Source organism: Phyllostomus hastatus, unplaced genomic scaffold (assembly GCF_019186645.2).
Source record: "Phyllostomus hastatus isolate PE091 unplaced genomic scaffold, TTU_PhHast_1.1 phas_contig_80, whole genome shotgun sequence".
Classification (NCBI taxonomy): Eukaryota; Metazoa; Chordata; class Mammalia; order Chiroptera; family Phyllostomidae; genus Phyllostomus; species Phyllostomus hastatus.
The window spans coordinates 29927391-29949527 of record NW_025333960.1 but is presented as its reverse complement, the minus strand read 5'-3'; the positions used below and the strand labels follow the sequence as shown (position 1 = coordinate 29949527).

Below are 22137 nucleotides of genomic sequence, written 5' to 3'. Positions count from 1 at the left end.
TTAGAGAGAGGGGAAGGGAGGGAGAGAGGGAGAGAAACATCTACTGGTTACCTCTCATACACGCACCAAGCAGGGACCGGGCCCGCAACACACACACATGTGCCATGAGCAGGAATCAAGTGGCGACCTTTTGCTTTGCGGGACAACACCCAACCAACCGAGCCACACTGGTCAGGGAGAGACCTCACTGTTCTTGGAGAGGCCCCTGACCCTACGCCTGTCACAGTCTCCAGCAGGTACAGACACTCTTTGACTTAATTACTGAGCAGCTCTTCTCCTCTGTCCCCAGACTGTGGCCCTCCCATCTGGCAGGTAAGTTTTGAATTTTATTCTAAGCCTTTCTTTCTGATTTCCATTCTCTCTTTACTCTGACCTTTTTGTGTGTGTGGTCACTGGCACAAACAAGCCAGGCAGCCCATCTCCGCATGGGCATGAAGGAGACAACAGGTTTCCTCCAAGACCGTGAGGGTTGGGATTGGGGGCGAAAGGACCCCCCAGGCAGTGAGGGGGGACGGGAGGCTTGTCCTCACCACCCTGCAACACAGCCCTCTTTCCACTGCTCAGGCCCTGGCCCCACTTGTCTCGGACTCGCCTTCCATTCTGGCTGGTTCAAGAGCTCCCCGGCTGTGCCCGCCTCCTCTTGGGTCCACTGCTCCCCCCTGCTCAGGGGCTGCAGACCACCCATGATTGCCCCTTTGCTGTTTCCACCAAATGCCTCATGTGGGCCAGGCTGCTGACCGGGGGTAAAGGCCTGGCCCACAGTACCCATAGGATGTGTGCCATAGGGCAGGTGCAAGAGGGCCCCCACTTCCACTGCTGGTTCCTGGGGATGCTGGAAACCAGTCAGCTCTCCTGGTGTCATGCAGACAGGCAGGGCGTGCACGCAGCCACTCTGTTTCTGGGGCCCGCTCATTGTGGCCTCCCACTCTGCTGCTCTGGCCGGGATGAGTCTGAGTCTCCCTGCCCTTGCCTCACCACAGCGCTTTCTCCTCAGTGTCCTGACTGCCTCTGTGTCCCTCAGTTTCTCAAAACACATCACAGGGCTCCACACATGTTCACACCAAAAGTGCTGATAAGCAAGGGATACATTCACTTTCTTAAAGCAGAGCTCAGTGACACAAACCCTCCTCTGCTGTTTTTCAAAGGCAAGGCCAATATGTGCAGAACTCCAGTTTCTTCTGAGTTCAGTCACACTGCGCCAGCCCTCTGAGCCTGGCTGCTCAAGCATAGAGAACATCGGGTGTCTGCACTTTCCTGGGAAGTGGGGATCCCGCTTCTCCCAGCTCTGGAGGCTCTGTGATAGGTTCTCCCTTCTCAGCGGTCCTGTCCTGGGCCCCTCTTTTTTTTTTCCTTTTTTAATATTTATTTATTTTTAGAGGCAGGGGACATGAAGAAGAAAGGAGAGAAACATCAATGTGTGGTTGCCTCTCGAGCACCCCTAACTGGGGACCTGGCCCGCAACCCAGGCATGTGTCCTGACTGGGAATTGAACCAGCAACCCGTTGGTTCATAGCCCATGCTCAATCCACTGAGCTACACCAGCCAGGGCCAAAGTCTTAAAAAGCAAATGATGTCCAGGAGAAACAAGACAAAAGAGCCCAGAGCCCCCAGAAAACTCATGCCTAAGCTAGAGGGCTGACACACTGCGCTGCTCCAGGAGCTTATGGGGGGCAAGCTCAGTGGAATCGGGAGCTACTTGGAGGATGTGAGCAGAAAGCAGGGTGAGCCTTCCACAGTGGGCACAGGTGTGAGGACAGGGGATGCTGGCCTGTTAAAGCCACGTAATCTGTTTTCTGTTCTGTGCCACCAATGCAGTTTATTTAACATACAAGGGCCAGAAGACAAGGCACTAACCCTTTGTCTCCACTGCCATCCACTGATTTAGCTTTTCCTCAAGCCTGCAGTATTGAAGGAACTGCTCTTTTCTGTCCGCCTCCCCCTCTCCCTCCTGTGGCAGGTGTCACATGGTCTGTGCCCTGTCTGCCTTCGGATCATCTCAGGTCACCTGCTTGCAATGTTTCCCCTGCACCACTCCCACCCTGCACTTCCTACCCCCTTGTTCTGCTTTATTTTTTTCCCCAAGCACTTCTCCCCTTCCATCATATATTTGTTTTTTCACTCATATCTAATCTGTCTCCCCCAGAATGTGACCTTTATAGGGACTGGGGTCTTTGTTTGCCTTGCTCCTGCTGTGTCCTCAGTGCCTAGAGGAATACAGCTACAGGAGCTGCTTCGGTAATATTCCCTGAATGGATCCTTGGATGTGACTAACAGGCAGTCTGGAGGCAGAAGGTGAGGGCTGGTGCAAGGTCCATCAGGGACCCAGGCTCCTTCTTCCTCACCCTCACAAGATGGCTTCCAGACAACACACCACATTCAGGGCAGAAAGGAAGCGAAAGCCAGAGGCCAAAATTCACATGCCTACTGTTGCCAGTCCCCATGACAACAGAAAAAGAATAGCTTAAATCCATCATGGTTAGAACTGTGTCACAGGCCACCAGCTGCAAGGAATGCTGGGACATGGGCACTCAGAACCTATCAGGTTCTGGTGGAGCGGAAGAGGCAGGAATGAGAAACAGGATGGCAGCCAGCAGTGCCTGGACACCCTGTGTCCTCTATTGCTTCCCCCACCACCTGATGTTGTGACCGAATGCAGGTCCAGCTGCCTGCCGCTACAGAAACCAATGCTCGAGAGGTAGGTCGGTGCTGATGTAAAGGAAAGTGGTTTATTTTCAGGTGCCGACCACCTGGAAGATGGGGGACTCTTATCTCAACGCCTATCTCCCTGGGAAGATGGGGGACTCGTGTCTCAAAGCCTAGCTCCTCATCTTGTGGAGGCAGAGGTTTTCTCTGAGAACAGAACAGAACAGAACAGAGAGATAAGGGAGGGGTTGAAGAGTTCTTTATGTGCAAACCAGCACAGTTCGTGCTGATGAAGACAGTGACAGGCCGGTGTGCGTCATCCTGGTTCAGTCATCCTGGATGCACGTCATCTTGTCTTTATGTCATCCCGGCCCCACCAATGAAGGTCAGCAAATCTCCCTGGGATGGGATGCCTGAAGGTTGGAGTCTGTATCTTTTAAAGTTAGTTTTCCCAGGATTCGTATACAAACACGCTGTTCATCTACAAGCTACATATTAGTCAGAGTCAGCACTTACAGAAACAATGTAAAAAGAATGGTGGGGTGGGTTACCATTTCCCACTGATACAATTTTCCACTGTTACAATGTGGTCCTGGATAAGGATCTCCTGACTTATGAAAGGAGTTTGGGGGATAAAAATCTTATTGCACAGACTCAGATACAATGGTGAGTATCTAGGTCATCAGGGAAGAACTCTCGTAAATCTTTTTGAACATATAGGCAGGGGAAGGGATTTTTTTTCCTTTCTCTTCAAAACTGTTTTAAAGTTTCTTTGTAATGTGGGCATGATACAAATGTACCTCATTTTATTGTGCTTCGCTTTATTGCAATTCACAGATGTTGGCTGTTTACAAATCGAAGGCAAGACTCTCCACCAGCAAAAAGATCACACCTGGCTTTATTGCAGTGGTCTGGAACGAAACCTAGACCCGAGTGCCCCTGAGCTATGTCTGCATTGTTACCTTTTTTTCCTCCTGCTTGGTGACTCGGTGGAATTCTTGTCTTCTTTCATTGGTAGAAAACCATGTGATATTTAATTTCTACACTTTGACTGGGTGTCTAATCTGTGCTCAAGCTTTCTTGAAAGATGGGTTGAGCAAAACTGAGGGGAGCTAGGAGTCAGCCGTGAAGCCCAGGGTTTCTGCAGAGAGCTCAGCCCAGAGGGACGCTGGAGGAGAAATTTCAGTAGGTCAACTTTTTTTAATGTTTCCATTCTGGACATACTTCATTTTATTTTGTAAGAAAAGCCAGAAATGACTCACCAAAAAGAATCCACATAAAAAATGATATGTAGGAACTTTTGAATAAAAATCAGCCATAAATAAGCAATAAATCCTCCATAGGCCCATTGGAAATGGATAGCAATAATGTTGTGTTTACTGCTTCACTCCCAAAGTGTAGATATTTATTATGATTCAGGGCAATTCATTGTCCTAGTCTGGCATTTATAAAATTCTCATCACAGTATTAGAGTAAGAACCCATTTCCTAGGAAGTATTGTTATAATAAACTGTAATTAGTGGCTTGTAAACAGCCGTAATTCCTTTTTTTTGAAAAAGTCCTATGGACAGCCAAATATTTGTGTGTCTATGCGCTCTCGGAGGGTTTCCATCAGGCCTGGCAGCTCACCTGGAGCGCAAGGTACCCACGCTACTACTCTGGGCGGGGACCGGCGCTGGACGCCCCAGGCTGCCCCGCACGGATACCGCTGTTGTTTCCTGCGTGGCGCCAGGGCCGCGCCAGCCTCAGCACCCAACCCCGATGCCAGCCTGTGGTTTCACAGTGCGCTGGCTTGGACGCGCAGGAAGCCTGGTTACCCAAGCCGAACACCATGAAGAGGAAGCGGGGCCGGTGCCCGCAGGCAGGGCTCACCTTGACACGGTGTGAGACCTCGGGCTACAACACGGGACCCGGGCGCTGCTCCGACCCCTCGTGTCTTGTGTTGCAGCCGGAGGGACGCAGGTCAGCAGCAGAGCCTGCTCCGTCGCCCCTGGACTCGACGCAGCGGGACCGCGCGGGGAAAGCCGGGGAAAGCCTGGCCCGGGCCCAAGGTGGGTGCAGTGCCCCGAAGAGTGGCCGTGGGCAGCTTGGGCCGCCCAGCCCCTCTTTGGTGCGCGATCCGTGTTGGTGCGGGGTTTGGCTGCACCCCTAGTTTGCATCGGGCAGCTTGTGCCAGCTGCCTGGTGGCGCAGCTTTGAGGACGCCCTTTGCTCCTCACGCCCTCGCCTCCAAATCAGGTGGCGGCGGAAGGCAGCTGCTCCCCAAACATCTCTCCCATTGGTGGGAAAGCCCACCGTTAGGCCTGCATTCGTGACAACAGGCTTTGCACTTTCAGACATCGTCTATTACACTGGGAGTGTTTTCCGCCAGGTCGTAGATTAAATCTCTACAGGCATCAGCTGGGTTTCGTTGATTGCATTACTTTCCAACGTGACAGGGACTCAGAGGGAAATGAAATCAGATGTGAATTTCAACAGGGGGGAAGTTCCAACGGAAGACCCTAAAGCTGGAGGTGGGAGGCGTCAAAGGCCAGCTTCCCTCACCATTCCTCGGTCACAGCACTGGGGCCCAGTGAGGGGCCCAGCCTTCACACCCCCATCTGTGGGTTGTATTTGCAGAGTGTCTGCCACCTGGCAGTGCCCTTCTGCCCGACCTGAATCAACGTGGCCGCCCCACCACCTGGTAAGGTGCGGCTCTTCCACACCTGCCCTGGGTGGTGTATTTCCTCTCTTTCCTCCAGCCTGTGATGTTCCCAGACCCTGGTCTTTTAGAAGGGATTTACTAGTTTTTCAATGTGATCCATTTAGCGTTTTTCCTCTTTTTGGACGATGTGGAGGGGAGTGGAATAAAATCAGATTGATATCAGTGTTTAGCCGAAACTGACAGGGAGCCAATGGGGTGGCCTGCAGCTGGTGCTGGCATTCTCCGGCACCTGTCTTTATTTAGGAAAATGCCTCAGGATGGAAAGGGAGATCCTGGAGGTGTGGTTTGGTGAACGTCACCAAATCAAGAGAAGCATCTAGATTGCTGTTGATTAGAAATGAATGGTAACTCTGGGGTAGAGGAGAACAGAAAAGGAAGGGAGAGAGAGACGAGTGGGTCAAAATGGCAGGGGTTTTATTGCACAATTTGAAGTTGTTGGTGTTGCTGAAACGCATCCTGTCTCCCCAGCATTCACTAAAGGCTGTTACTCCCCCAAAGGCCTGCCTGTGTGAACGGATTCTGTTGGTTTCTTGGTTTTGGTGGAGCTCGGTGGGAGGAGCTGAGTTTCTCTTTAACCGCATGTGTGAAGTAACCTGATGATTCACAAACTGAGCTAATTTAGAAGAAATCATGGTGGAGAGATGTGGTGTTTAATTTGATGGGTCTACTCAGCTGGGCTGCAGTGCCCAAATGTTTGGTCAAACATTATTCTGGATGTTTCTGTGAAGGTGTCCTTTTGGACGAGATAAACATCTAAATAGGTGGACTGAGTAAAGCGGAATGCCCTCCTTAGTGCGAGTGGGCCTCATCTATTACTCGAAGGCCTTAACAGTACAAAGACTGACTTCTCCGGAGCAAGAAGGAATTCCGCCAGTGGTCTGTCTGCCCTGGGCTAGAACTGCAGCTCTGCACCGCCGCTACAGTTTGCTGGCCTGTCCTGCAGACTTTGATCAAGGCTCCATAATCGCACAAGCCAATTCCTTAAATCAATCAACACACTCTCTCTCTCTCTCTCTCTCTCCATTTAGCTATAGATGTAAATTCCATATCTATCTATGTCTATATGTTCCTGTCAGTTCTGTTTCTGTGCAGAACCCTGACTAATACAGGAGAGGATATCAGACATTCATAGAGTAGAGAATGAGGGTTTGAGACCATCTCACCAAAACTATTTGAGCCAAAGAGACTGCAGACATAAAAGTGAAAACTTATTTTTAAAAATTGATTTCCAGTTTAATTCCAGTGTGGTTAGAGACCCTATTCGGTATGATTGCAATTCTTTAAATTTGTTGACTTGTTTAATGTCCCCATATATGATCTATATTGGTGATTATTCCATGTATACTTGGAAAGAATGTGCATTCTGCTATCGCTGGGTAGGGGGTGTTCTGTAAATTAAGTAAACTTCATGGATATAGTGTTGTTCAAATTTTCTATATCTTTACTAATATATCTGTCTGCTTATCTAGAAATTACTGAGAGAAGAGTGCTAAAATATCCAAGTAAGATGAAGGATTTGTTTGTTTCTGTCGATGCTTGCTTTGTATATTTGCATGTGAAGGCATGTTATTGGATGTGCATGTTTAGTGTTGTCATGTCCTGTTGAATCGATACTTTTATCACTATGAAGTGTTCCTCCTTTACTGGTGATGATTCTTGTCTTGAAATCCACTTTCTCTGTTATTCACATAGCCACCCCACTTTTGTCATGATCAGTGTTTGTGTAGCATATCTCGTTCAACCCTTTTCCTTCCAAGTATGTCCTTATATTTAATGTGTACCTCTTATAAATAACATAGTTGGTTCTTAAAAAAAAACAACCCAGCCCTGATTGGTGTAGCTCAGTGGATTGAGTGCAGGCTGCTAACCAAAGGGTCACGGGTTCGATTCCCAGTCAGGGCACATGCCTGGGTTGCAGGCCAGGTCCGCAGTTGGGGGCGCATGAGAGGCAACCACACATTGATATTTCTCTCCCTCTCTTACCTTCCCTCTCTCTAAAAAGTAAATAAATAAAATCTAAAAAAAAAAGAACCCCAAATGACAATGTTTTTTATTGGCATGTCTAGTCCATTTACAGTTACCATTATTCCTGATATGGTTTGGTTAAATCATTTTGTTCCTATTTCTATTTGTCCCCTCTGTTTTTGGTCCTTGTTTCATGCTTTCTCTTGGATTAATCAGGTACTTCTCAGTATTCCATTTTATCTCTTCTATTAGCTGGTTAGCTATATGCATAGATAGATAGATAGACAATAGATATTTGATGACTGCTCAGGGGATTATAGTATGCATCCTTAAGATCACAATTAACCTTAAATTAATAGTATACTATTACACAAACAATATAAGAATCTTACAACTGTATTTAACTCCATTTATTGCATGTGCAATTTATGTTGTATATTTTACTTCTATATTTGTTACAATCCCCTCCACATGTTATCATTGCTTTTGCTTTAAACATTCGATCGTTTTTCACCCTGACCAGTGTAGCTCAGTTGGTTGGGCACCGTCCTGCAAAGTGAAAGGCTGCTGGTTCTACTCCCTATCAGGGCACATGCCTAGGGTGCGGGATTGGTCCCCGGTTGAGGCGCATGCAAGGAAGTGGATATATGTTTCTCACATTGATGTTTCTCTCCCTCTCTCCCTCCCTTCCCCTTTCTCTAAAAATAAATAAATAAATAAACAAATAAATAAAATCTTTAAAAAATGCAGTAGTTTTTCAAAATCTTTTGCTTTTGAAATAATTATAGGCTCCCAGGAAATTGCAAAATTAGGACAAAGGATCCTGTATACCCTTTACCCATCTTCCCCCACTGATAACATCTTACTAACTGGAGTACAACACCAGAACCAGGAAATTGATTTCAGTACAATAACATTAGCTATGCCCTATTCAGATTTCATCAGTTTTCACAGATGAGTGTGCATGTGTGTTTGTGTGTGTATAGAAGTATGCAAATTTATGATAGGTATAATTGATGTAACTATACAATCAAGATACAAAACTGTCCCATCAGTATCAAAAATTCCCTTTTGCTACCTACCCCTTTATAGTTTACATACTCCCACCCTGCAAAGAAATCCCTGTCTTCTGGCAAACATTAATTTGTTCTTCATGTCTATAATTTACGCCCTTGAGATCCATGCAATCTGTGTCATGTATCATTAGTGTGCTCCTTTTTGTGGCTGAGTAATATTCCATTCCATTGTACTACAGATTGTTCTTCCATTCACCCACTGAAGGACATCTGGGCTGTCCCGTATTCTGGCTATAATGAATAAAGCTGCTGTAAACATCTGCATAAAGGTTTTTTTCAGCATAAATTTTCATTTATCTGGGAAAAACTCCCAATTGTGTGAGTGCTGGACCAATGGTGAGCATATATTTACTTTATAAGAAACTGCCAAGCTGTTTTCTAGATTGGTTGTCCCATTTTACATCCCCACCAACAACATGAGAGATTCAGTTTCTCCACATTCTCACCAGCATTTGTTGTTATTATTTTTTTACTTTAGTCATTGTAATAGATTCAGGATGATACTTCATTGTAGTTGTAATTTGCATCTCTCCTATGGCTAATGATGTTGAACAACTTCTCTTATGTTTATTTGCCATCCCTACATCCTCCTCGGTGAAACAATCTGTTCATGTCTTTTGCTCATTTTCTAATTGGATTGTTTGCTTTTTTTTTACTGGTGAATTTGTGAGTTCTTTCTGTTATGTACAAGTCTTTTGTCAGACACATAGTTTGCAAATATTTTCTCCCAGTCTGTGGCTTGTCCTTTCATTCTCTTAATGGTCTTTGACAGAGAAAAAGAAATGTTCTTCATTTTGCTGAAATTTAATTTATTAATATGTTATTTTAGGAGCTATATTTTTTGTTGTCATAGTTAATGACTAGTGATGTTGAACATAGCCTTGGGTTCCAAAGATTTTCTTGTCTTTTTTTTTCTTCTAAAAGTCTTATCATTTTAGATTTAAGTCTGTGGTTCATTATAAATAACTTTGGATCAAAGTTTTTCATTTTTGTTTTGGCCGGTCACTCCGGCATTGTTTGCTGACTAGACTATCCTTCCTCCAATGAATTGCTTTTGTACTTTCATCAAAACCCAATTTGTCATATTTGTGTGGGTCTCTTTCTTCATTCTCCGTTCTGTTTCATGGATCTATGTGTCTGTTCCTTCCCCGATACCACACTGTCTTGATTACCGTAACTATATATATTAGAACTATAGGTGAAATATGTTGTTATGAAGTAACTTTCTTGCCAGGAATTCTCTGAACTTGAAATAAATAGTCTCATGAATTCATATACCAGAAAAGGCCAGGAGCCAACTTTCTTCATGCTGAAGAAGAAAATCTCAGTCCATGGCGTGTGGATCTGAAAGGCAGAACTGCTGGAAGAAGTGTTTGTCACTCCAGCCACTTGAGATTCAAATAATTTCAAATCATTTAGTTCTGGTGACTGCGCTGAGAACTAAGGACAGAGGTTTTCGGGATGTCTGGCCTGCTTTGACACTGTTCTGCTCTGCTGTTCATTTGCAGGCAATTCCCTTCACCGACTCAGCAAAAATACTTTACTCACTTCAACCATTGCTATGTTGCCTTTCTTAGGCAAATAGTGAGCAAAATATAAAAGTAGGAAGTGCTTGCTGTATGCCAAGTTATGTGCGAAATGCTTCGATTATACTCAACCTTTACAGCAACTTTGTAGGCCATATCTTATCACCCGCACTTTATAGATAGGAAACTGAGGGTCAGTACAAACTCAGTGCAGTGACAATAGAATAAAATGAAAAAGAGGTCACTTCATTATGACATTTGAACTAATGCCACTAGAGCTACACAGTTCAAAATCCTCACAACCCGCCTTGACCAGTGTGGCTCAGTGGGTTGGGCATCCTCCCACAAACTGAAATGTCGTTGGTTGGATTCCCGGTCAGGGCACATGCCTGGGCTGCAGGCTGCCTCCCTATTTGGGGGCATGCAAGAGGCAACCAATTTACGTTTCTCCCCCTCTTACTTCCTCCCTTCCCCTCTCCTAAAAGTAAATAAAATAAAACCTTTAAAAAGAAATTCTGCCCTTGCTGGTGTGGCTCAGTGGACTGAATGCCAGCCTGCAAACCAACAGGTTGCTGGTTTGATTCCCAGTCAGGGCACATGCCTGGGTTGTGGGCCAGGTCCCCAACAGGGGACATGTGAGAAGCAACCACACACCAATGTTTCTCTCCCTCTCTTTCTCCCTCCCTTCTCCTCTCTAAAAATAAATAAATGAAATATTTTAAAAAGAGAAAGAAAGAAAGAAATTCTTACAACCCAGCAGGCATGGCAGCAACAGAAATCTATTTTGCCCTGGCCAGGTGGCTCAGTTAGTTGGAGTGTCATCCATACACCAAAAGGTTGCAAGTTTGATTCCTGGTCAGGGCACATACCTAGGTTGTGGGCTCAGTCCCCAGCTGGAGTGCATATGGGAGGCAATTGATCAATGTTTCTATCTCCCCCCACTCCCCCTGCCTCCCTTCCTCTCTCTGAAATCAATAAAAACGTATCATCAAGTGAAGATTTTTTTTTTAAAAGGAAGAAAACTATCTTGATGCCCAGCCATCAAGAAGCATCATGGAAAGGCATAAATATATTAACATTTTAGAATAAAGAAAGCCTTTCTCAATTAGAGAAAATAGCAAACCTAAAGAAAATTCTTAAGAAATAAAAAGAAAATTACTAGAAATATTCAGCCCAAAGCTGACGGTGCTTCCATAACATTTGGAATTTAGATCTGATTGTGAGTTAAGTTGCAAGGGGTGACAAATTCTGAACAAGTAGCTTGAAACTAAATAAACAGTTGTTTCATCCTACTCCCCAGTAGTTAATTATAGCAAGAACTCTGCTTCCTGGGAAGTATTGTTATAATAAATTATAATTAGTGGTTTGAAGCAGATACTTTTTTCCTTAAAAAAAGATGTGTGTACCACAGTAAAAAGCTTTGTTGGAGCTCTTCTGTTTGCATTAGAAAAGAGCTACAGCAGAAAATTGGTTATTCTTTTGGCAGCTGAGAAAAGCTATCTGTCAGTCAAAACGGTGAGTCAAGAGCCTGAATATTATTCAAACAGGAGAGAATGAAGGTTGTATTGTAGAATGATCAGGTGTGGAAAGGCCCTTGGAGCCTTGGAAAATGTTCTGCATTGCTTAATGCCAAATGCTAATTGATGGATCTCTGCTGATTGCTGTCGGTTTTAAAGCTGCATTCAGATTAGGCTTTCTCTGCCTCAGAAAATGTGGCAATTAAAAAGTGCTTTAATATAACCGACGATGGGCCCAGGAGCAGCGAGATGGCTCCGTGAGCTCATCCAGAAGAACAACAGATGTGGGGCTGTCGGGAGGCGCTCAATGTGTTAGGTAAACAGCTCCATGCTCAGAGCTTAGTTTGACAGCACTGAGCTTCCTGCACTCTGCTCTTCTTGTTACCTCCCAACCCTGCCTTTTCTCTTCCTGTTGCCTTTCTTTTTCCCTTTTCTCTCGGAGCTTCCTTCCATTGCTGTCAGAGCCCTGGGTTCTAGTTACAATGATGGGAACTTTCTGTGGCTGCCATCCCTGAAGCAAGCTTCACCATATCCAGCTTTCTAGAACTACGGGAAACTGGACTAAACCTGAGTGGGTAGGGGCTGGAAATTTTGATTGCACTACCCTTCCCTCCCACTCTGTGCCTCCAAAGGCTCACTTCTGTGGACTGCATCAGCTGGGGGTTCTTGCTGTCTGGATTCTGATTAGAACAGTGGGAGGCACCAGCTGTAGATCAGAGGATGTTAAAGGAAGGAGGTGGAGACATTAATTCTCTGCCCTTGTGCCCAGCCTGTCTGCACAGCAGTCCGAGAAGATCCTTTCATGCAGCTCTCACTAGATTCCAGGAACAGTTCCCCCACCCCTTATGCTTTCAGGCATATGACTGACTTCCTTCTGTATATGACTTCCTTCTGTACCCCTTGGTGCTTCTCTGTCTCCTTAACCTCACCCACCCTTATGTAAACAGTCCCTTCTTTAAACTCTCTTCAGTGACCCTGTTGAGCAGCTGAGACCCGTCTAACTGACACAGGCAGCAGCTTAGGTCCTCTCTGCAGAAGTGATTAAGACAAGCATCAGGCACCATGAATGTGTGGGAGAGCCACTTGTCACCTGGGCAGTCGGGTAGCTCTCCTCTCTCCTGCTATGTTTAGGTTCCAAGTTGACAGTGAACCTGTCATCCAGCAGCATTCCCAGGTTCCAAGTTTAATATGTTGTGAGGCCATGATCTTGGAAGGTCAAAAGGAACAAACAATTGGGGTAAAAGGCTCTTGCTACAGTCTGTTTCTCCCCTCTTTCCTTCCGTAGGCTTCTGGACTGAAAGTGGGGCTCACCAGACCCTGGCTTTCTTGCTTCTTTTTCAGCCCTTACCTCTGTCCCATTATATTACCCTCAAAATCTCTCTAATGAAGTTAATTGCTTTTTTAAAGTCATCAAGTTCCAGGTCACAGAATCCAGGTAAAACAGCCTCCTTCAGGCTGGTCTTTACTCCCCTTCCCTGTGCCCTGGATAACTTATATCCTGAACTCCCAATTCCTGGCCTACTGTTTGTGTATGAGTGTGAGTGTGTGTACATAAATGTGTGCATGCATGTGGTGTGTGTAAAGATGTGCATCATCAGGAGGTCCATGTTCTCTATATTCAATTTTTATTTCCTTTGGGGCATGATAAGGCCCCAGCACAGTTTCTTATACACAGTAAGAACCTCACTCAGTATTTGTTGAGCTCTGTGTGAGACAGAATAATGGCCCCCCAAAGGTGTGCACATTCTAATCCTAGGAACCTGTGAATGTGTTATATTATATGGCAAAGGAGAAATAAGGTTGATGGAATTAAGATGGCTAATTAGGTGACCTTCACATTGGGAGAATGTGATAAATCATCCTTCTGGACCCAGTGTAATCACAAGTGTCCTTAAAAGTGGAAGAGGGTGGTGGAAGAGAAGGTCAAAGTAATGTGATACAAGAAGGAATTGACCTCTTTTACTGACTTGGAAGATGGAGAAAGTGGGATACCAGCCAAGGATTGCAGCAGCCTCTGGAAGCTGGAAAGGGCAAGGAAACCATTCTCCTCTAGAGCTTCCAGAGAGGAGCACAGCTCTGCTGACACCGTGACTTTGACCCATGGAGAACTAAATTAGTCTTAGAACTCACAGAACTGTAAGATCATCAACTTGTTTTTTTTTTTAAGTCACTAAGTTTGTGATAATTTGTTATGGGAGTAAAAATCAGTGACTCCGTGATGGACTAGGTTTAGTGTGGGCTGTACCTTGTGCAGCAAGGGGATTCAACTTACCCAAGGGTTATGGCCAGAAAACCAAAGGGTAGAAAGGCTGGAGGTCCTTAGACAGGGGTTGAAATCTCTCACCCAAATTAGGCTTCTCCCTGAGAGGAACACCACAGTGGGTAAGCTGTGGTCTGTATGTGTGAGTGGATAGGGGCAGGCGTATGGGGGTAGGTGTGCTACACTGGGAGGGCCATTCCTCAGGATGACTAGTACACCATGGTACCTGTGAGGACACCTGCTTCACCGGCCCCAGATGATGTCACACACACATACCCATAAGCCCCTCCTCCTAGCTATGGCTGAGCAGACAGGGTGGGCACCTGGCCACCAGTTTGCAGGCTGTCAATAACTCTGGTGTGATTTGACATAGGGAGAGGAACTGGACTTCCTAGACTTCCTTTCACAATAATCTGAACTAAGAAAGATGAGGGAATAGGGTAATGAGCCACAGAGGAAGGCGAGGCTTTGGAAAGCTAAAGTAATGTGCAAGCCAAAGAGGCAGCTTGCACCACGAAGCAGCTTACACCCCAAGGCGGTTGGTAATGAACAGAGCAGGGGCCATGTGGTCCTGAGGGAGAGCTGGAAAACAACCAGCTCCTCAGCTGCCCCAGGACCTGTCGGCTCCCACTTCTATTCCATCATGCCCACCGCACTGCAGGATTTGCTCTTCCATATGATCACTTTTCCATTATGTGCCAACTGTACTCAAGTAGCAGACCCTTCCAGGTCAATATTGTGCAGGTCTCTGGTCTTCATGATAAAAACAAGCCTAATGGAAACATGTGTGGGCCCAAAAGTTGCCAGCACACCCTACTTGGGACCTGGAGACCAGTAGCCGGTGTCAAATGCCTGGAGAGAGAATGGAGGAAGAGGAGGAAGAATGGGGAAGAAGTTCCCCAGCTCCTATCCCTTTTCCATTCTTTTGTCCATGGTTTCCAAAATGAGGCCCAGCTGTCCTCTGTCCTTGTCCCTTTTGATGTAGCAGGTCTACAAAGTCGGATGCTCACAGGATATGGTACAGTGTCATGCTTCAGGGTGATGGTTCTGGAGTCAGCCTGCCTGTGTCTTGACCTAAATCTTTAAACTGCTAGATGTGACATCTTGAGCAAGTTACTTAGCCTCTAGCTTACCTTCAGTTTCCTCATTTCTAAGTGGGTAAAATAATAGTACCTATCACAGGGCTGTTGTGAGCACTAAATAACTAGTCCATGGCAGTGGTTCAGCACAGTTGCTGACATACAGTGAGTGATCTGTGTAGTGGGTTGGACTGTAAGACAGTTTGGCAGCTTTTCAAAAAGTTCAACATAGGGATACTGTATAGGAGACCATTCTGTGTGGCGTGGGAAATGTAGCCCAGCTCCCACTCGGAAAGGCCAGTGGAAGATGAGGTCCAGCACACAGGACCCACACCCACAGATAGGTTCTCCTGTGGGGAATCAGGCCTGCGTTGTACCTAGTCACTTTGAGACTTGCTTTTTGCTAAAACTCCCTCACCCTGAATTGAGGCAGCAAATTTTATTGCATATCTTTAAAGTAACTTCCTAAAATCTATGCTAAACCTTCCAAGGAATAGTGTAACCAGTTCAACCACTTTTCCCTTTCCATTTGCAAACACCCTTCTTTTTTGATGTAATTAGCAACATTTTCTCCTTTGTTTTCTGTAAAAGGTAACCACCTAAACCAAACCTATGCGTAGTAAATGAGGACCATCCTCAATGTAATGTGCCCAGGAAAGCAATAAAAGCCTGTCCAGGCAAGGGATGGGGGCAGCCCTCTCTCACTCAGAGAGTGGCCATGCCGTCCCTTTTTCTCCACAGGTCTTCTTTAGTCCGTGTGAATTTGTCTCGTCTCATCCATAACACTGTGGACACTGCGGGCCGATGTCCGCATCAATACAGTACGACCTAGCAGTATACGTCCAAGAGAAATGAAAACATATGTCTACACATAAAATTGAACCTAAATGTTCATAGCAGCATTATCCATAATAGCCAAAATGTGGGAACAACCTAGATGTCCATCAGCTGATAATAAGAAAAACAAAAGATGGCATATTCATTTAATCAAATGTATCCATATAAGCACAATTTAGAATGAGATCTGGATTTGAATGCTGGTTCATCTAATTAATAGGTGTATGACCCTGGGCCTGCCAAATAACCTCCTTGAGCCTCAGTTTTCCCAACTGTAAAATGAAGACCACGTATTGTATGATTCCATTTATATAGAATACCCAAAACAGGCAGGTGCATAGAAATAAAAATGTAGATTACTTGCCTAAGTCAGAGGGGTTGAGGGGAAATGGAGAGTAACGGACAATAGGTATGGGATTTGAGATGATGAAAATATTCACAATTAGCCCTGGTTGGTGTGGCTCAGTTGGTTGGGCACCATCCCACAAACCAAAATGTTGCAGGTTCAATTCCCAGTCAGGGCACATTCCTGAGTTGTGGATTTGGGGCCCAGTCGGAGCACGAGCAAGAGGCAACCAATCCATTTTCTCTCTCACATGAATGATTTTCATCTTCTCTTTCTCCCTCCTTTCCCCTCTCTCTGGAATCAGTAAGAGAAGAAAAAATTTTTTTAAAAATTCAAAATTGATTGTGCTTCTAGTTGAACAACTGTGAATATACTAAAAAACATTGAAATGTATACTTTAAGTGAGTGAATTGTATGGTATGTGATTATATTTTAATAAAGCTGTTATACAAATAAATACAAAAAGGTTCATAGGGAGAAATTGATAAAATACAGATAAAAAGCAATCGTAACAGAGCTGTTTATCATGTATGCACAGTAAATTATTCTGTGGAGCATTAGAAATACCCACATACATTCACTGGAGCTGGTGAGGGACCCGGCCTCTGCAGCTCTAACACAGCTCCCACTGGTGTAGTGCAGAGGCCGTGGTGCTAGTCCCAGACTCTGATGCCAGCTCATTTTGGGCCCAGGAGAGTCACCCCGCCTCTCTAGGACTGCTTCTCCACCTGTAAAATGAGAAGGAAAGAGGCTGTGTGAGCACATCCCTTGAGGACCTGGAGGTTTCCCTCAATGTGCTGTTTCTGGTGAACCCCGAGACAGACACAAGCCTTGGCGTCTGCTCCCAGGTAGGACTTAGCACCCCATATGGTGAATGGCAGGCACCTGAACCAAACTGTGCAAAGAGGAGAGACAGAGTGCACGTTCCTTTCACTCTGCAGAGGCCTGGCCAGTCCAGACCTGGGTTTGTTTCAGTGGCTAAGAGATGTTATTTTGTCTTCTATTTAAGGCAGTGTGTTTGTATTTCTTTTCTAGAAATTTGACTCTTGTGAATATTTCTTTATTTGCACTTTTCCTTTCTAGGCATCCCATGAGTTCTTTCAGAAAATTTAAGGTAGAAAAGCAATGAGGGAATTTGCTACTCTGCATTTAGTTCCGATGAACCAGATGGAAATAGGGTGGACAGGAGGAAACGGGGGGAAATGGGCTGGAAAGTCAGCATCATGCCCTAATGGAGTGAGTGTGCAGTTCAGAATCAGATCTGGATTTGAATCTTGGTTCATCTAATTAACAGATGTATGCCTTGGGTTTGCCAAATAGCCTCTTTGAGCCTCAGTTTTCTTAACTGTAAACCGAAGACAGAATGTGTTACCTTATACAATCATTGTAAGAATTAGAGATAATAACAGTAAATGTTATCATTTCTAACTACTCAATGCAGGAACCATTTCACAACGGCTAGTTGCTGCCACACTCCCTGTGCTGGGGGAGCTCGATGCAGCGTGGAGAACTGTGTTGCTGTGAGTACGTGTGATTGCTAAAATTTTGTCCTTGTATTGAGGTGGAATATTCACCCCTGTAACTTCCATCTGTTGTCCTGGTTTTATTGTTCGAATTGTTGTCATCCTCATGATAGACTTTATACCCCGCATCATGGCCCACCCAGGGTGTTAAATATTCTCCTTGACTAAGTACTCTACATTGCCTTAATTTTTCCTTACAAGACAAGGTTTCCAGATTCTCCAGCATGCTGGATGTCAGCTTGGTGACAGCCACTGTGATCCGCAGCTGGGACCAATGGTCTAGACATGGTCTGATTAACTGAAAAAACATTGAGGCTGTTTTCTCTCTTGATAATTGTAATGGAGCCTGGAGTGTTGTTAGCTTGTTTAGCAGCCTGGTCACATCTCTAGCTCCTGTCGGATCTGTACTCAGTTGAAACCTGCAGACTTTTTCAAGTGGACTATTTTCAGAGTCAGACCCCTGGTCCTTTTCATCCTACTGTTGTATGTACATTTAAAATACGTGTGTATGTGTGTACACACAGAACACACACACACACACTGACTTTGCTCTCCATTCTTAGATGAGTAAACACAGTGAATACCTTGTGCAAATATATATATTTCTAAATGTGTATCTATGTTTGTTTACATGAAGAGTTCCAGAAAGTACTAAATACAGCGTGCAAATAGTATCTAACATCTATTAAAAACTTGCTGTGCGCTGTCACTGACTTTTAACTGGATTTTCAGGTGATGAAACAGGGGGGTTAAATAGCTTGTGTACCTTTCACAGCATCTGTGCCTTCTTGGGGCCAGATGCTGAGTGACAGACCTGGGGCCAGAGCTGGTCCTCTTCCCCCTGCTCTATGCTGATCCCAGACATGGCACCAAACATGGTGCCCACACAGCATCCAGGTCTGTCCGACTTGGGGAAGGCTGAATTTCAAATCTTAATTAAGTAAGAGTCTCTCTGGGCCCCTGTGTCCTTATCTGTGCAGTGACTGGTTGGCCTAGATTATTTCTATGTTTCTCAGCTTCAAGATTGTGCATAAACCCACCAAGACTCTAATCAAAGTGCAGGAGGGAAGTTAAATGTTGGATTTCCTTTCTCGGGGGTTCTGCTTGCCCTTGAGCATGCTTGCGGACCTCACATTTGCCCCTGCTGAATTCCATCTTCCTGGATGGCTTGGAGCGATCAGAGCTTCGGCAGGCAGCCACTCTGCTGTCCCTCCTACTCGGCGGCAGTATCTGCAGGCTGGTGCTCAGATCTTCTAGGTCGCTGGCCAGGCGCAGCAGCTCAGCACGGGCCTGGGGGGTCCTTGCACAGCCACTAGGAATGTTTCTAGGACATGGGGACAACTTGACACACTGCTGTCTCCAGAGCTCTTTAAAAGATGGACCCCAAGTTGGTCTTTCCTGGAATAGTCATCTGTGGTGCAAAGTGAGATGAATTGTGACCATGGTCTCTGGGTCAGGATGTGACTCTGAGCAAGTCCCTTAACTGGCTGGCTGTGGTCAGTGAAGTCAGCTTCAAGGAAACCCTGTGAGCTCCTGGGTAGAGGCGGGGCATACTGAAGGGACACGGAGAAGCTTGCTCACACCCCACTCCGCTGCCGTGTCCCCTGAAGGTTCAATTCCACAGTGGCCCTGTGGGCCACTTTTCCTTCTTTGAGAAGCCTCTTGTCATTTTCATAAGATCAAAAGCTTTACTTTTGGCAAGAATAAAATGTTGGTTTTTTATTTCTGGCCATCTTTTCTCTTACCCTCAAATCTAAACAAGAACCTTGTCTTTTCTTAGTCAATACACATCCCTTGTCTCCAAGAAAAAGAATTCTTTTCATCACTAGCCATGCCCTGTCTCTGGAATGCAAGCACAGACCAAGTTGGTGCTACATCTGCTAGAGAACTCTAGCACTATTTTGGGAAACCTTGGGAGAACAATCTCCTCTTGGTGATGGAGATTTTTTTTTCTCGTTGGCAGCAGGTAGGATGAATAGAACAATTGTCTTTTCTTAAATGACTGTATAGTGATGGATGTGTTCCTGTCCCAGGACATACACCGTATATCTGCAGCAGGGAAAAGTATGTACAGCTTTGCACATTTCCAGTTTATTTTCCCTCTTTGTTTAGAAATTATGCTTGCTTGTTGAAAAACATTTGTAGTCAGGAAGAGGGAGCCCTGGATGGTGTGGCTCAGTGGATTGAGTGCTGGCTGGTGAACCAAAGGGTCACTGGTTCAATTCCCAGTCTAGGGCACATGCCTGGGTCACGGGCCAGGTCCGCATGGGATGGGGCGACACAAGAAGCAACCACACATTGATGTTCCTCTCCCTCTCTCCCTCCCTTACCCTCTCGCTAAAAATAAGTAAGTCAAGTCTTAACAAAAAAAGACTAGGGAGAAGCATGTCTGACTATGTCCCAACATGAGGGAAGAGCGTTCTGATTACATGTCGCCTTTAGTCCAGAAACTGTGCCCCGAAGAAAGAGCTAGAAACAAGCTGGGATCCTTTGCCCCCAGGAAAGGTGGTACAGCTTCAGCTGTAGCCCTCTCTGTTTTTCTGTTGCCAGAGACAAACCAACGAAGAAGGCTCAGGGGCATTTGATCGGGTGTAGAATGTCACATTCAGGTAGGAAGTTGATCCATATAATGTGTGGATTTTATAGGACTTGCCCTTCACAGGTGCTCCAGCCTCAGCACACCTGAAGCCTTCCCCTTTCCCACTGTAAAGCCTTCACAGTGGACCTTGTGTCTGCCATCTCTGTCTGAAGTCCTAGCTCTCTATCAGAGTGCGCCAAAAAGCACGAGAGTGTGACGTGGCTCAGATGGGGGTGGTATCCCCAGTTTTGACAGGTTTTTAAATAAACACCAAGAGTCTAAGTGCCTTAATCAGAGTCACGCAACACCCAGGTCAACTCCTGACCAGATCCAACGATCTCTCTACTTCCTCTCAAGGGCCAGGCTTCCTTTTGGTGAAGAGCAGACAAATGCTGCCCAGGGAGCCTTCCTAATGGGCCACCACTGACCTCACATTTCCTCTCTTGCCTGGGAGCCCGGCTTCAAGGCTCCAGGGAAGGAGACAAATGAGAAAGACATTTCTGCCACACTCGCCAACTTGGAGTACAAGATAAGCAATGGAGTTTCTTCCCTTGGAGAAAAGAAGACAAGACCCGAGGCTCCTCCCGCGCAGTCTGCTGTCTGGACAGCGGCAAGCGGCCGCTGCCGAGAGCACGTCCTGCAGCCCCCGTTGCTGTGAGTGGCCTGAGTTTGAGCCGACAGCAGATTGCATTCCAGCCCAGTGAACTGTGGTGACAGCAGTTACTCTCGTTTTCTTGCTCTCCTTGGTTCATTTCTCCTGCTGATTGATCTGTCTTTCATCGCTGGGCCTTCCTCAGCAATGTCTCCCTCTTGGCCTGGTCAGTGGACCATCGCCATCGTGAGAGAGTCAGCTTCCAGGCCCCCAGGGCTGCCCAGCCCTCGTGCTAACCCGCCACATGGGTGTGTTCCCCTTTCCTGGCTCTGTCCACGACACAGACGTTATCACCACACGTGCTGTTTGATTAAGAGGCCCCTAACAAAGCATCTGGAAGCCTGTGGATCTGGAAGCCCTGGAGAGGCGCAGGGCAGTGGGGCCATCCTGAGTACTCAGCCTGTCTAGCTGCCACAGTGGGCCTTCGGCCCCTGGAGCCCATCTTCCTGGTGACAATGACACTGGGACACAAGGGCTCCCTCGAGTGCTGTTTCAGGTATAATAACAGGTGTTCCTAGTGTCAACCTAAAAATAAAAAGCTCTTTCAAAGTGAGGGGCACACGAGTATTTATTTGAGATCAATAAGAACAGCTGTTTGGAAATCATTAATTCAGGTAGAAGCCCAAATCATGTTTGCTTCCATTAGGAAGCAAAGGTGATGGGCATTTATGGGAAAGGGAAGAGGAACAATTGCATCAATAGAAGGAAAGCCTTTCTACTGGTGCAGATAGCAGCAGTGATGTTAGTTCGACACAGTCTTGAATTTTCAGTCCTGTCGTCATGAAAACTGTGCCCTTGTTATCTTTGCAAACAGTTCTTTTGGAAACAAGGTTGCTTAGGCTCAGCCCAGGGGTCGTCTTGCCCTGTTTTTAATTTTTAACATTCCGGGGTGTGAGGTGTAAGTTCTCCGGGATGGCAGCCCCAGCTCTGTTTCATGTGTATTATTGTTTACACTGAACTGCTTGCCATTTGTGCTGCAGATTTGCAGCGGCTCTACCTTGGGCCAAAAACAAATCGTTTCCTCTGCGTGATCTTGGTTTCTGTGATAAACACAACTCTGGTGAGAGCCTGACAATCCAAGCAGAGAGTGGCCAGACAGGCACGTGACAATGAAACCCTGACCCACCCCCTCTGCAGGCAGCAGTCCCAGAAGAGTTGGCACTTGAGCTTTGTCTACAGTGTCCCTTCTTTTTTATTTTTGATTACCACCCCCCCACCTCAGGACTGACCAAAGAAAGCCAAATAAGCTCCCCAAACCAACCCCATATGATATGTCCGTACATCTAATGAGCCCGCCTCCAGCGTCCCCATGTCCACGAGCTCCAGCCTCAGCACACCTGAAGCCTTCCCCTTTCCCACTGTAAAGCCTTCAGACTCCCCTGCCTGCCTCTGAGTCTCTGCCAAACGCGAGTGATGGTGGCTGACTGACTCC

General features: G+C 46.0%; 1 pseudogene; it reads right to left on the bottom strand.

Moving 5' to 3' along the window:
* The window catches only part of LOC123826363, a 28527-nt pseudogene extending 27614 nt beyond the window's left edge, over window positions 1-913 (bottom strand).
* Window positions 914-22137: the final 21224 nt, after the last annotated feature.